The sequence below is a fragment of the Macaca fascicularis genome, chromosome 2 (genome assembly GCF_037993035.2).
Source record: "Macaca fascicularis isolate 582-1 chromosome 2, T2T-MFA8v1.1".
NCBI classification, from domain to species: Eukaryota; Metazoa; Chordata; class Mammalia; order Primates; family Cercopithecidae; genus Macaca; species Macaca fascicularis.
Window position 1 is genome coordinate 39,361,411 of NC_088376.1, and position 16,882 is coordinate 39,378,292.

A 16,882-nucleotide genomic window follows, 5' to 3' on the forward strand; every position below is an offset into this window, starting at 1 on the left:
GCATTAAATCAAAATGTTTCTTTCCCTGTGAAAGTGTCTCGAACACTAAACTGAGAAATAGTCTTGTGTTTCAAAATATAAGATAGTGATTTTGAGTTTTGTGTGTTGCCAGTAGTAGTATATTGGACCACACTATGGAAGTTTAAAAGAATTTGTAAAATTAAACTGTATAAGGAAAGAGAACAGCTCAAAGACAAGAGGAATCTGGAGCATTCAAACTACTCAAGTTGATAATACTAGTTTATCAGTGTTTGTTCTGAGCATATGAAGTGACACCCAAAGGAACTTAATTTAGTATCTACCTTCAGATATCTAATGCAAAATGACTTGAAGATCCAGGAGCTGAAAAGCATTAAAATTAACACCAACCCTAGTTGCAATTCACCAGTGGAAACTGAGGCACGGCTTTTTAAAAACTTTATAGCTTTTACTTTCAGCTATATATCTTCTTGTGAACCCAGATCCCAAACTCCAAATGTCATTATTTAATGACTCTCCTTCCATCCCAGATACATAAACAGTAATCAACAAACTAAAACAGACAAGACATGTAAAAAATGATCAATATATCTTCGGAAGCATATTAGTTATAATACAGCAGTGTTTACTAAGATAAAATATTTTTAAACCTGTAAAACTGAGACTTCACTGAGTAACACATAAACAGCTATTAAAAACAAACCTTAAATTAAACGATAGACATAAAATGAAGATTATGATGTTTTAATTGAGTCCACTGAAAGACTTATCCCTGCATAGAAATGGTATTATTAAATTTTCCTGGTACTACTAACAAAACCTTTTTATAAGTTAATAATCCTGCAGGAATTCAGCCATTATAATGTGACATCAGCTTTTAAGTGGCTTCTTTTTGTCTAGCAAGGAGAAGAATACATCCTTCATTCAGCTTTCACATTTTAACTGCTGACTATAAAATGGTAAATATGTTCTAGTACAGCGATACTGAGAGTATGGTCTGCAAATAGGTGCTGACCACAACAAGTTTATTAGAAGTTCATTATAAGCAAAAAATTGAAAACATTTAGAAATTTTTATAGCAATCTGACAATTTAATGCCTGTTGATTTTAATAGCATGATACTAATACATACATATATACTATTTCCACTGCATTTTACAAAAGTACTAGGTTGTGACAGATTTGTAATTAAAAACTGGCCATTCATCATAGCTAAAGAAGCACTTATTTAAAATCCTTGTTCATTCATCTAACAATCCAGCATATACTGAGCACTGTTCTAGTATAAGGATACGTAAGTGAACAAAACAAAGTACTTGCTTTTGTGATTTTTACATTCTAGTGAGGAAAAGAAGACAATAAATGAATAGATAATATGCAAATAAAAAAAACACGTCAGTTAAGGATTAGTGCTATAAAGAAAAAGTGTGGTAAAAATTAAATTAGAGAGTGAAGGGAGTGCTATTTTAGATGGTCTTTCGGGAAGGCCTCTCTGAGGCCTTGACATTTGAGCATGAAGTGAAGGAATGGTCACATGATTCCACAGCAGAACAGCTTTCCAGGAACCGTTATAAGGTAAACTATTGGGAGGACGGTATTCACTATAGAGCATAATATTTAGTCTGGTTGGAGCACACAGGCAGTTAGAGGCAGAAGAGGATACTTAAAAGGAAGGAAGAGGCCAGATTATAAGAGTGTTACTAGGATTCAGTTAACCTATCCTCTCCTTAGGGCTCGTGAATTAAATCTAACTGCGTAAGATCTCCTAGAGAATGTGGAGTGATGTGAAATAGCCTGAATTAGACTTTAAACTGATGTGTGACCAGAGTATAGGAGAGTAAAACTGGAAGGGAGACTAAATAGGAGCAGTGAGGGAGAGCTGAAAATATTTTGCTCAAAGTTTGCAATGAGTCTTAAGTTTTTCACCTTTGGCAACTCAGTGAAATGATGCTGGGTTAGATTAAGTTGGCAGCAATAGGTAGAGAGAAAATGTTAGATATGAAGTGTATTTTGAAAATACCAGGTTGGGCGAGATGGTTCACACCTGTACTCCCAGCACTTTGGGAGGCTGAGGTGGGTGGATCACTGGAGGTCAGGAGTTGGAGACCAGCCTGGTCAACATGGTGAAACCCCGCTTCTACTAAAAATACAAAAAAAAAAAAAAAAAATTTGCCGGATGTGCTGATGCACGCCAGTAATCCCAGCTACTTGGGAGGCTGAGGCAGGAGAATCGCTTGATTAGCGATTGAGGTAGAGACTGCAGTGAGCTGAGATCGCACCACTGCACCCCAGTGTTCTAGCCTGTGAGATACAGCAAGACTCTATCTCAAAAAAAAAAAAAAAAGAAAGAAAAAGAAAAGGAAAGAAAATACCGCTGAAAGAATTTGTTAGATTACAATGAAGGAAATGAGATAAATAGAAAGGGCAAAGATAATTAGAAATATTTTTATTAGTTATGTAAGTGGAAATGTCTAGTAGATACACATTTGGAAGTCATTATCAAAGATACTGGTATTCAGAACCATAAAACTAGATGGAAATTAGAAAAAGGTGGTATTATTTGTGTGTTGTAAACAAAAGATCACCAAGATATTTGTTGATGGAAAAATACAGACAAAATAGCCTTACAGTGTGTATATGCTATCATTTGTGCAAAAGAATGTATTATTTATTTTTACGTGCCAGTCACTCTTGCAAGCTGTATAAACATACTTATTCATATACAACTCACAAATCTACGAAGGAAGTACTATCATTATTAGTCCCTTTTTACATTAAGAGAAAACTGAGGCACAGATCAGCTAAAAGACTTGATGGTTACACAGTAACTGGCAGAGATAGAATTTGACCACAGGCAGTCTTGCTCCATAGTCCCAGCTCTTAAACACCACACCCTATTGCCTCTCACTGAATGTGTATTTGCTATTATTTGCATATAACATGTTTGCAAAAACGTAAGGAACTGGCAACTTTGGTTGTCTTCAAGGAAGCTAATTTGAGGATCGGGGACAGGAGTGAAAGAGTAACATTTCACCATATAAAATTTTACTTTTTTTTTTTTTTTTTTTTGAGACAAGGTCTTGCTCTGTCACCCAGAATAGAGCACAGTGGTGCAATCACAGCTCCCTGCAGCCTCGATCTCCCAGGCTCAAGTGATCCTCTCATCTCAGCCTCCTGAGTAGCTGGGACTACAGCTACCACCATGCCCAGGCTAATTAAAAAAAAAAAATTTTTTTTTTTTTTTTTTGTAGAGATGAGGGTCCCACTATATTGCCCAGGTTGGTCTTGAACTCCTGGCCTCAAGTGATCCTCCCACATCAGCCAAAGTGTTGGGATTACAGTGATGAACCATAACGCCTGGCATACTCTGAATTTTAAACCATGTAACTATATTATTTTCCTCTTCATCAATATTTTTAAATAAAAATAATGTCTATGAAATTGGTTTTCACTTTATTCAATTAGGAGTGAATGCATTTTAAAAAAATGTCTGAAGATTGAGTCTCAAGATAATTCAGTATTTGCAGTTTAGCTTTCTAAAATCACCAGGACAATGTGATATTCCAGAAAACAAGTGAAGACGGTGTTCCAAAAAGAAAAAAAGGTAGCTGTGTCTTTCCAAAGGAAAAAAAGATGACAACTGGAGCAGCTCACTGATTTGGGCAATAAGAAGGTAACTGCTGACCTCAACAGGAGAGGTAGTGAAGTGGTAGAGACAGAAACCTAATAGAAGACTGAGTGGAGAGAGTGAATATAAATAATTCCGAGATTTGCTGTAAAGAAAAGGAGAAAAATGAGACTGAAGCTAGAGGGATGTGAGGAAACAAGGTACAGTGTAATGGTCAGTCTTATGTGTCCAGGCATGGCTAGACTATCATAGTCAATTACTTAATCAAACACTACTTAATCAAACACTAACACAGGTATCACCTTGAAATAATTTTGTAGATATTTTGTATGATTAACATCTACAATCTCCTTTAAATAAAGGAGATTACCCTCAATAATGTGAGTGGGTCTCATGCAATCAGTTGAAAACTTGAGAAAAAACAGAGTTTTCTAGAGAGGAAATGTTTGCCTCAAGGCTGCAACATCAAGTCCTAGGCTGAGCATAATGGCTCACGTCTGTAATCCCAGAGCTTTGGGAGCCAGAGGTGAAAGGATTATCTGAGGTCAGCATTACTTGACGTCAGGAGTTCAAGACCAGCCTGGGTAACATAGCAAGACTCCATCTCTATAAAAAATTTAAAAATTACCCGATCATGGAGACTTGCCCCTGTAGTTTCAGCTACTGGGAAGGCCAAGGTGGGAGGATTACATAAACGCAGGAGTTCAAGATTGCAGTGAGCTATGACTGTGCCACTGTACTTCAGCGTGGGTGACAGCGTGAGATCCTGTCTCTAAAACAAATAAATAAGTAAATAAAATCCTGAGCTTCTAGCCTGCTCCACAGATCTCAGACTCAAGACTGCACGACTCCTGCCTGATTTCCAGCTTGTTGGACTACCCTACAAATCTCCAATTTGCAAGTTCCCACAATTGTGCTGAACCACATCAATGAAATGAAATGTGTGTGTCTGTGTGTGTGTGTGAGAGAGAGACAAAGAGAGAGACAGAGAGACAAAGAGAAAGAGACAGAGAGAGAGAGAGACAGAGAGAGATGCAAGAATATCTCTTAGTTCTGTTTCTCTGGGGGAACCGAGAACACAAAGGGTTCCTAAAAGATGGGAGCTGTTAAGAGTATGTTAGCAAAATAGTAACAGTTATCTAATAAAAGGGGGAAATTTTGAAGTAATGAGAGTGAGAACAACTTGAGAGACAAAGGTCTTGAGAAGGTGAAAAGGGATCAGATTCACTGCACAAATACAAGGGGATTGGCCTTACAGGCCACTGTAGTAAGAAAACGGATAGAGGATATGAGTATAACTGCAGCTAGACAGGTAGGTTTAATCCCTGAAGGATTCTCTTTCAACTATCCCGATTAAACAGGCAAGATAATCAGCTAAATGTGAAGACTAGATAGGAAATGTAGCTTTGAGGAGAAAGTATAAAACAATTTTGTTAGGATGTGGAAATAACCCTGGAGTATAATACTCTAAGGGAACTGCTAGGCAGCATTAAGGGACCACTTGGAAAAAAACGTAAAGCCCAGCCCTTATGGTATGTATTTTTCTCCAGCCATTTTCAGCTCTGGTGCAGGTATGGGACAGATGGTTATATGGGGTTTTCCTAGAGAATATGAAAGAGGAAGACAGAAACAAGGAAGTTGATGGTATGAAGGAGGATGAGATTATAATAAAGAATGATAAAATCTAAGTGGGAAAAATAAAGGCAGTGAGGACATGAAGAGTGTGAAGAACATTAAAAATATAGTGTCAAAGTATTTAAAATCACAGTTAAAAAAACAGTAGAGTGGAAACACAGAAGAAAACACTGGAACAAAAGGAGAGTTCAACAGGAAATGGGATGCCTAAAACGAAGACTGAGGACATTGACCTTTTTAATCAATAACCAACAATTCGCATTTCTGTCTTGCTAAACATAAAAATGAAAAGTAAAAAACTGCATTTATATTTAGTTACACCTATTATATCTTTGAAAACTATTATTATACACCCTGGAAATACGTCTGATATAGTGGAACAAACTAGATTTTTTAAGAGAGAGGTGATTATAGTACTTTATTTTTACAATGCTTTTTTTTTTTTTTAAAGGGATCTTATGACAAACTACCAGTTTCCAAATGATACAGATTTAACAAATCCATTTATCTCTTAAAAAGCCATTTTTCTGGAAAGCAGTGTGGCAGTTCCACAAAGACCTAAAAACAGAACTACCATTCGACCCATCAATCCCATTACTGGGTATATACCTGATATGGTTTGGCTCTGTGTCTCCACCCAAATCTTACCTTGTATTGTAATCCCCATAATCGCCCCACATGCCAAAGTGGGACCAGGTAGAGGTAACTGGGATCATGGGGGCAGTTTCCCAGATGCTGTTCTCATGATAGTGAGTTCTTTGAATTTTTTTTTACTTTTTGAGAAGGAGTCTCGTTCTGTTGCCCAGACGGGAGTGCAGTGGTGCAATTTTGGCTCACTGCAACCCCCACCTCCCAGCCTCCCTAGTAGCTGAAATTACAGCTACCCGCCACGGCCCAGCTAATTTTTGTATTTTTAGTAGAGACGGGGCTTTCACCATGTTGGCCAGGCTGGTCTCGAATGATCTGCCCTCCTTGACCTCTAAAAGTGCTAGCATTACAGGTGCGAGCCATTGCACCCAGCCAATAGTGAGTTCTCACGAGATCTGATGGGATATGTGTGTGTGTGTGTGTGTGTGTGTGTTTGAGATGGAGTCTCACTGTGTCATTAAGGCTGTGAGTGCAGTGGTGTGATCTCAGCTCACTGCAACCTCCACCCTCTGGGTTCAAGTGATTCTCCTGCCTCAGCCTCCAGAGTAGCTGGAATTACAGGTGCACACCACCATGTCCAGCTAGGTTATTTTTATTTTTTCTTTTTGAGATGGAGTCTTGCTCTATCACCCAGGCTAGAGTGCAGTGGTGCGATCTTGACTCACTGCAACCTCCACCTCCCAGGTTCAAGTGATTCTTCTGCCTCAGCCTTGTAGCTGGGATTACAGGACACACCACCACGCCTGGCTAATTTTGTATTTTTAGTAGAGATGGGTTTTATCATGTTGGCCAGGCTAGTCTCAAACTCCTGACCTGAAGTAATCTACCTGTCTCGGCCTCCCAAAGTGCTGGGATTGCAGGCATGAGCCACTGCACCTGGCCTGATACCTGATGGTTTTATACGCCTCTGGCATTTCCCCTGCTTGCACTCATTCCCATACTGCTGCCCTGTGAAGAATGTGCCTGCTTCTCCTTTGCCTTCCGCCATGATTCTAAGTTTCCTGAGGCTTCCCCAGCAATGCAGAACTGTGTGTCAATTAAATCTCTTGCCTTTATGAATTACCCAGTCTTGGGGAATTCTTTATAGCAGTATGAAAACAGACTAACACAATACTCAAAGGAATATAAATCATTCTATCATAAAGCCACATGCATGCATATGTTCACTGCAGCACTATGCATAATAGTAAAGACATGGAATCAATCTTAAGGCCCAGCAATGGTAGACTGGTTAAAGAAAATGTGGTCCATATACAACATGGAAGGCTCTGCAGCCATAAAAAACAACAAGATCATGTCTTTTGCAGGGACATGGATGGAGCTGGAGGCCATTATCCTTAGCAAACTAATGCAGGAAAACCAAATACCTCATGTTCTCACTTATAAGTGGGAGCTAAATGATGAGAACACATGAACACACAGACGGAAACAACAGACAGTGGGGTCTAACAGAGGTGGGAGGTCTGGAGGAGCGAGAGTGTCAGGAAATGTAACTAATGGGTACTAGGCTTAATACCTGGGTGACAAAATAATCTGTACAAGTCCCTGTGACATGAGCTTACCTATATAACAAACCTGCACATGTACCCCTGAACGTCAAATAAAAGTTAAAAAAACACTTTTCATCCATATTCAACAAACTCAGAAAAAACATGCAATCCCTAACCACAATATAAGAATATATGAACATGGACAGCAAGAGGATGAGCAGAGACCATTAAAAATCAAAGAAAGGGTAGAAAAAGCATGACAACCATATCTCTAAGAAAAATGAGCACTGGGCGTGCAGTGGGGGGCATACCTATAATCCCAGCACTTTGGGAGGCCAAGGTGGGAGGAAGGCTTGAGCCCAGGAATTTCAACCAGACTAGGCAACACAGTAAAACCTCTTCTCTACAAAAAAAATAAATAAATAAATAATAAAAAAATAAAAAATAAAAAAAAAAAAGAAAGAAAAGGAAAATTAGCCAGGTGTGGTGGCACATACCTGTAGTCCCAGCTTCAAGAGGCTAAGGCAGGAGGATTAATTTAGCCCAGGAGGTTGAGGCTGCAGTGAGTTGTAATCATGCAATTGCACCCCAGCCTGGGTGACAGAGCAAGACCCTGTCTCGAAAATAAAAATAAGCTATTTTGCTCGATAGAATCCAGACACCATCAGGTATTAGAAGTAGTAGGTTCCATAGAAGATGAAGTGTGTTATGGTCTGAAACTAGGAATATCATCTCAAAGTCTGTATAATAAGCAATTAAATCCCCAACTCTCTACTCCAAGCCAGGCAGTCAAGAAATTCCTTTATGACCATTCATTTTGGAAGTCCAGACATTTATCTTCTCAAGAAAATAAACCAGAAATCCAGAGTCATTAGACATATATGTGTGATTATGTTTGGTTTGTGTGAATGCCCTGAGTGTTTCTTCATTCTACCCAACTCCAAAAGAGCAGACAGCAGTCAAGCTTAAGTGGACTGGAAGATCCTTCTGCAGAGGCTGAACTTCTCCAGGGAAGACAATTATCACTACCAACATTTGAGGGTCTATAAAAAAATACTAACTGACCACCAGACTGCTCGATAGTGATGTCACCAATCTGGAAGCCAGAGTCAATGTCCCACCATGACAGAGGTGCACACACACACACCCCTCTGCCACTGAGCTTTTTAGTATCTCACTATCAACAATGACTACAGAGCCAAGAAACACATATTTGAGGAAAATATCCAATATGAAAGACAGTTTAAAAAGCAGAGAATAAGAAGAAGAAAGGTTAGGACTGAGAGCAGAAGAAAACCTCAGAGAAATAATTAATATCATCAAAGAAAAGGTACCTACGAAACATAGAATGTTTAAAAAAGGGAGACTTCGGCCAGGTGTTGTGGCTCACGCCTGTAATCCCAGCACTTTGGGGAGGCCGAGGCGGGCAGATCACCTGAGGTTAGGAGTTTGAGACCAACCTGGCCAAAATGGTGAAACCACATCTCTACTAAAACTACAAAAATTAGCCAGGCATGGTGATACATGCCTGTAATCTCAGCTACTCAGGAGGTTGAGGTGGGAGAATCCCTTGAACCCAGGAGGCGTAGGTCATAGTGAGCCGAGATCATGTCACCGTACTCCAGACTCCATCTCAAAAAAAAAAGAAGACTTGGAAAATAAGAAAGAACTCTTAGAAATGTAAAAGGATACTCAAAATTAAGTTTAATAAACACGAGGTAATACAACGGACAGAAAGGACAAAGAAATGGAAAATAAACATACGTAACAGTGTATCATTACAAAATTTCAGGATACCATCAAGAAATTTCATTAACAAACAAACAAACAAACAAAAAATCGCAAAGCTTCCAAAGACAAGAAACAGGATCACAACCAGAAGTCTAAAATTAGCATTAGACTTCTCAATGGCAATGTTGGAAACTAGAAACAAATTCTTAGAAAAATAATTTTCAATTATGAAATTTATATTAGGTCAAACTATTAAGCAAGAAGCTACAACATATTTTTCAGGCATGTAAAGTCTCAAATACATATTTCCCGAATTCCCTTTTTCTCAAGAAACTATCAGAAAATATGCTACACAAAAAGGAGAGAACAAATTAAGAAGAAAACAAAAGATGATAGAGGATCTAAAAAACAAAGACAAGGCCGGGCGCGGTGGCTCAAGCCTGTAATCCCAGCACTTTGGGAGTCCGAGACGGGCGGATCACGACGTCAGGAGATCGAGACCATCTGGCTAACACGGTGAAACCCCGTCTCTACTAAAAAATACAAAAAACTAGCCGGGCGAAGTGGCGGGCGCCTGTAGTCCCAGCTACTTGGGAGGCTGAGGCAGGAGAATGGCGTGAACCCGGGAGGTGGAGCTTGCAGTGAGCTGAGATCCGGCCACTGCACTCCAGCCTGGGCGACAGAGCATGACTCCGTCTCAAAAAAAAAAAAAATAAAAAAAATAACAACAAGTTATGGTATAGTCATAAGATGGGACCATTATAGAGAATTTTTATTTTTGTACTTTTCTCTTTTTCTGAATTCTCTATAAGTAGTATATGTAATTTTATATATACTGAAAATATTCTAGTGTACAATACGAAAATGAAAAATATGTTCAAAAATTTTTCAAGTTAACTGCCCTCTTTATAACCAAACCAAATAAGCTTTGCTGTTCTCTATATTAAAATCACAAGGATATGAAGAGACACTTCTCAAAGAACACATTTACGCAGCCAACAGACACAGGAAAAAATGCTCATCATCACCGGCCATCAGAGAAATGCAAATCAAAACCACAATAAGATACCATCTCACACCAGTTAGAATGGCGAGCATTAAAAAGTCAGGAAACAACAGATGCTAGAGAGGGGGTGTAGAGACATAGGAACGCTTTTACACTGCTGGTAGGAGTGTAAACTAGTTCAACCATTGTGGAAGACAGTGTGGCGATTCCTCAAGGATCTACAACTAGAAACACCATTTGACCCAGCCATCCCATTACTGGGTATATACCCAAAGGATTATAAATCATGTTACTATAAAGACACACGCACACATATGTTTATTGTGGCACCATTCACAATAGTAAAGACTTGGAACCAACCCAAATGTCCATCAATAATAGGCTGGATTAAGAAAATGTGGCACATATAAACCATGGAATACTCTGCAGTCATAAAAAAGGATGAATTCATGTCCTTTGCAGGGACATGGATGCAGCTGGAAACCATCATTCTGAGCAAACTACCACAAGGAGAGAAAACCAAACACCGCATGTTCTCACTCATAGGTGGGAACTGAACAATGAGAACACTTGGACACAGGGCGGGGAACGTCACACCCCCGGGGCCTGTCGTGGGGTCAGGGGCAGGGGGAGGGATAGCATTAGGAGAAATATCTAATGTAAATGACGAGTTAACGGGTGCAGCAAACCAACATGGCACATGTATACCTATGTAACAAACCTGCACGTTGTACACACGTACTCTAGAACTTAAAGTACAATTTAAAAAGTATAATTTAAAAAAATCACAACATTGGGCTAGGCATGGTTGCTCAAGTCTGTAATCCCAACACTTTGAGAGGCTGAGGTGGGCGGATTGCCAGAGGTCAGGAGATCGAGACTAGCCTGGTTAACATGATGAAACCCCATCTCTCCTAAAAATACAAAAATTAGCTGGGTGTGACAGCGCATGCCTGTGGTCCCAGCTACTCAGGAGGCTTAGGGAAGAGAATCGCTTGAATCAGGAGAGGGAGGTTGCAGTGAGTTGAGATTGTGCAACTGCACTCCAGCCTGGGCAACACAGCAAGACTCCATCTCGAAAACAACAATAACAACAAAAAACAACATTAGACAATTACTGAGTGACTGATGTATGTTACATATTTAACATAAATTATTTCATCTATATGACTCAGGAAACAAAAGATAAATTATTTCATTTAAGCTTCCCAATACTACTGTGAGAAAGGACTATTAGTACCTATGCTATAGAGATGAAAGGCAAAGGAGTTACATAATTTGTCCAAAGTCACCAAGTTAATAAATTCAAGATACGTAATGCTTATAAAGTAATTTTAAAAATCCTTGTTTCTTTATAAAAACTGGCTGCCAAAAGAAAGCTACTTTTCAGAACCAATGATAGAATGTAAAAGAGAATAATCTAAGAAAAATGACAGTTCTTTAGTTAGAAAATTTCAAAAGTTATTCTAGACCTAAATATACAGATTCAAAAAAGTAAACACATTTTAAAGTTATACTTTATTTTATGGGTACAACTACATGATACAGTGGTATTTACAGATTTGGCCAACTATTGGGCATTAATCCCATGAGAACATCAGAGGTCTATTGTATACAAACCCTAGAAAATTGAACAAAGGTTTTATATCTGGAGGAGAGGTGAAAACCACAACGGTGAAAAAGTAAAGACAAAGTAAAAGTACAAAGCAATGAAAAGGTCAAACTCTAGAAGAATTTTGAAAAATGAATATAAAAAATGTAAATACAAAAAGAGCAATTATTTATACTACATGGTCCATTCTTTGATAATACCAGATTGCCCTAAAATTTTCACATCTTAACCACAGAAACCAGAAATAATCTGTGTGGTTAAAAAGTATAAAATAATTATTGAATTTAATAAACAGAATATGGGTCCTGAGAGCCAAAGATAAGTAAAATGAAAATGCAGGATGGGTGTGGTAGTAATCCCAGCACTTTCAGAGGCCGTGGTATGCAAACTGCTTGAGTTCAGGAGTTCGAGACCGTGAACAACATGGCGAAATCCCAACTCTACAAAAACTACAAAAAAATTAGCCGAGTGTGGTGGTATGCACCTGTGGTCCCAGCTACTCGGGATGCTGAGGTGGAAGGATTGCTTGAGCCTGGGAAGTGGGGTTTGCAGTGAAATAAAACGATGCCACTGCACTGCAGCCTGGGCAACAGAGTGAGAATCAGAAAATAAACATGCATTACAAAAAGGAAAAGAAAAGAAAATGCAAGCTGTTCGTTTTCTTAACAGTGGTTCTTGAAAGTTTATCTACTAGTTTATTTCTGATTTCCCCCATGTCTGCCAAGTCTTATTACTTTTTATTAAAACAGAATAAGCAAATCAATAAATTCTGAGTAAAACCATAAATGAAGGGAAATATTGGTAAGTACTATTATCCTTTTTTGTCATTAAAGAATAATAGAATAATAGCAGCAGCTTACTAAATGCCAAGCATTGTCCCAAGCGCTCCTAATCTCTTCTTTCCCACTTTGCAAATAAAGAGAGTAAGACCAGCTATGTTAATGACTTGTCCAAGGTTATCCAACTAGTAAAAGGCAGAGACAAATATGAATTCAGACAGTCACTCCAGAACCCATTCTATCAACCACAGTATTACATGGTTTCAGCAACTGAAAGCCAAATAAAAAGACTTCAATTTTCTGAGGCAAAATTATTTTCAGCCTCTGATTATAAATTAAAGCAATTTCATATGTCATTTCTTTCCTCAGAGGAAAAGTCGGAGATGGTGACTCTGTAAGAAATGTTAATCAATAATGAACCATGTCACTATAAAATCAACCATAAAGTATAAAGAAATGTTTATCCCTCAGGAGTCTGAGAGTGACTTATTGATAAGCACTGATGAAGACTGGCCTCGTGATGATCTTGACCACATTTTCTAATTTTTTCCCAAATTCATTTTAGGAGGGAAAAAAGAGAATAGAATCAATCATCATGTCATCATTAATACAAATTTTGTATTTTAACTCCCCTTTGTTCAAATTAGAATTTTCTCTTTAGAAGTCAGAGGTAGCCAGCATTAATTTATAACATCACAGAAAATTATGTGAGAAAGTAACAAAAAATTAAAACATTAACCAACATTACTCATCCTGAATGTTGTCCTCTAACAAAAATTTGAAGTCAACAAGTTGTAAAGTATTGGTGTACATTTTAAAAGCAAATGCCTAAAAATAAACATAATCCTGAAAAGCAATTGAGAGTAAAATTATCTTCATAATACCAAACAACAAAGTGGTAAAACAAAGAAAATCTTATCTATTTTTGACCTTACAAAGAAAATATTCCCTCAAAAAATAAAAATGTCATCAAATTTGAAAAAAAAAGTTCCCAGTCTCAGACTGTAAATCCACCAAAATAATTACGACACAATGCTTCTTACGTAAATTAAATCCACAAACTGTACTACTATGTCCAACTGAGATAGCTATTTCAAATAAAAATAAGGGCACTTAGTTCTAAAGATCAATAGTTAATAAAAACTATACTTTAATGTAAAGTTTCTTTATTAAAATGGGTCAAATAACTAGGACAGTATGTTTGAAAATTCCAACGAAGGGATAAAAGAAAATATAAAATTTAATTGTTAACAGTCTCTTTCAATTTAATGGTAAAATGTATTCTAAAAAGAGAGTTTACCTCCAATGGAAAAATAAGAATATACTTATGCATGTGGAATAAACAGACATAAAGAACTACATAATGATAAAAAAACTTTTAATAAAAATGTAGTGAAAGTATACAATTAAATGCAATGCATAAACACTGACAATAGGGACACATATTTAATTCATAACAAGAAAATGGGGTATTTGGAAAACAGATTAAAAATACTACTGATAAGACCACTCTGATGACTTATGAAGCTCTGGAACTCATCACATCTGTACCCTACAAAATAACTAACCTGATGGTCTCTCTTCTCAGCTAAGATATAAGCAATGTCAAGGAGCATTTTATTCCAAAGCCGATAATCATATCTGGCCATAACTGCCTTGTAACTGTCCATGCACATAGTCTTTGAAGCAGAGGATTAAATGTTCCTGCCCATTTTATCTAGTCCCCAAGACTTGTCCTGCAAAGTGAATAAAAATGATTATCTTTTAATCTATTCCTCGTACATATACCATTAAAAATAAGAAGAGGGCACAGATGAGAACAAAATGTCCTTGAAAAGATAGATAACTGTTGTCCAGCCTGGAATTAAGTTCTCAGCAAGCCCTCTGTGCTTTGTTGAAGGGTAGGTGACTGCTATGTCTCACATTTTATACAAATGAGCCTTGGAAGATATGACCATTAATTAGTGTAGACACATGGGAATTACAGTAATACTTTAAAGTAAATTGAGAGAACTGAAAAGTCAGTTTTATCCTTTGAAAATTTGGTATAAACATATGTTGTTTGCTTTTCGATATCTGATTTTGAAAAATAATTTCAAATTTAAATAGGCTACATGATGATATTAATATAAAAAAAAACACAGCTGAAAACAAAATCACATTCATGAAGTAGTTTTAAAAGTTATGATGAACACAGGTGGACTGTGGAAAAGAGACACAGAAAGGCAATGGGGGGAAGCAGGAGACACTCAATTCAAAAGGAATAGGAAGAAAGCCATAATGAAAATATATTTAAACATATATAAGATTAGCAGATGGAGATAACCAAAGGGATAAGTATAGAGAAAACAATACAATGAAAGTTACTAAAAATGAACAAATGAAAAGGAGAACTGAAATGGACCATCATAAAGGCAGTAAAATACAGTAATACTGCATTTACATGGCAGTGAAGGACAAATGCAAATGACTTAAAGTACATTGTTCACAAAACAATGTTTTAAGAGTCAAAATATTGTGCATATTTCTATAATACAGCACTCCTCTTAGGTTCTTAAATGGCATACAATTAATCTTTTAAACAGAATGCACACAAGTTTCTAGATTAAAGAAAGGTAGCTTGCCCCTACAGAGAAGCCAAAGATTGTGCTCTATCTGGAGATCTGTAAACTAATTTTTGTGTCTTCTTATTTTAAACGGTCATTTCACAATACTATCAGCCCTCAATTAACTTGTTGCTTCTCCTCTCTTGGCCTTGGGAAACCCAGATAATAACTTCTGTATCAAAGTAAATTCGTTAATTTTTATGACAGCAAAATTGGTTATTTACAAGCAATTTCTACTTTAAGTTTTTGTTTTTGTTTTTTTTTTTCCAAACTGCTGAATTTCCTATGCATGTGACAACCAGGTAAATGGGCATTACTGTGCACAGAAAGAAGAAAGTAAGATAAAAAGGAATAGAAAACAGAAAGAAAAGAAAAAAAGCAAGGACCAAATGCAGAGGATACTATTAAAGGCTGTGGAATTAGAAAAAAAATATATAACATTATATAACTGTTTGAATAATAAACAGTATTTTTACAGTAACTTTTTAAGAAGATACTCTCAAAACACAGTATAAACTGTATCTGATGTATGTTCTACATAGGTATTTTTCAACAAATTATATTTTTAATATTTTGAAAACAGATAAAATTGGGTAAAATATCTCCTTCTCTTCCTAATAATGAGAAGAGAATACTCTCAGAAAAAACAAACTGTGCTTCATGTTTATTTGGTTGGGACTGTAACCAACAGAATAATAAACACTAATATTAGTTAATATGAATTAACTGAGTAAGGGAAAAATGAGAATTGGGAAAAAAGAATGTAAAAACATACAGATGACTCCAATTATTATCTTAATGGCTTTGGGCAACAGGTTAAGCCAAAAAAAAAAAAAAAAAAAAAAAAATTTTAAAGCAGACATCTGCAATGTGTAGTTCCCAAATCACCAGCATCAACATTGCCTAGGAACTTCTTGCCCAGCAATCTGTTTCAACAAGCTCTGTAGGTGATTCTGGTGTGTGCTAAAGTTTGAAGAACAGTGCTTTAAATAAATTAGATAAACGAGAAATTACATGCAAAATAAAATGTAATTACTGAGTCTAAATCTAGTTTGTCATGATAATAAGTAAGATGAATACAGGCAAAGTTACTGCTACTAAAAAAGATGTACTTTGGGATTATTTAAACATACAATTATGAACACTCAACGAGTATACACACACACTCCATTATGAATGAAAAAAATAGTCATTTTAGGTAGGCACAGTTAAAGCAGTGAAGGAAAAATAGAACTGCTAAAATAAGAAAATTACCTCGTTACTGAAAGTCAAGAAAAAAATGAATATAGTTGGTTGACAAGTTGTCATGATACTTCTAAAATAAAGCAAAAGTGAAAACTAATCTGTTAGTTCTTCAAATTATCTACAGCCTACCTTAAGCACTGATTTTAAATACGTTAATATTTGAGTATGTTTAAGTTATTATAGCACTAGGAATAGAAGAATGTTTGTTGCCCTAATGGATGGAATTGTTTCAAATATATAAACAAGTATTTACCCACTTATCTATAATAATAATGAGCAATAAAACAATGTAATTATGTAATTTAAAAAACAGAATAAATTTGGAATTTCAACTATTATTACTTGGGTTTTCCAAAGAATTTGGCCTAGTGGTCTCTTAAAATTTCTTCAGTTATAAATAAGGATGTACATTAGTAACTAAACATTCAGACAGCCATTTGATGACACTGGCCAGAAAATTTCAATTTTCATTCTTGAGGTTATCAAATGCCAGTTATCAAAACAGGCATAAATTTTAACAAAA

The 16,882-nt window shown here is 36.6% G+C and overlaps 1 protein-coding gene across 14 annotated transcripts in view; it reads right to left on the reverse strand.

The window, feature by feature from the left end:
• STAG1 (STAG1 cohesin complex component) overlaps positions 1-16,882 on the reverse strand; it is a 402,189-nt gene that overhangs the window by 160,246 nt on the left and 225,061 nt on the right. Inside the window, exon 1 of one of the 14 annotated variants that reach the window (XM_065539959.2) lies at positions 14,077-14,215. The exons of the other annotated variants lie outside the window; for them this stretch is intronic. The gene's annotated coding sequence lies outside the window, so the exon portion shown is untranslated. Of the gene's footprint in view, positions 1-14,076; positions 14,216-16,882 lie in introns of those variants that run through there. 14 annotated transcript variants of the gene reach the window in all.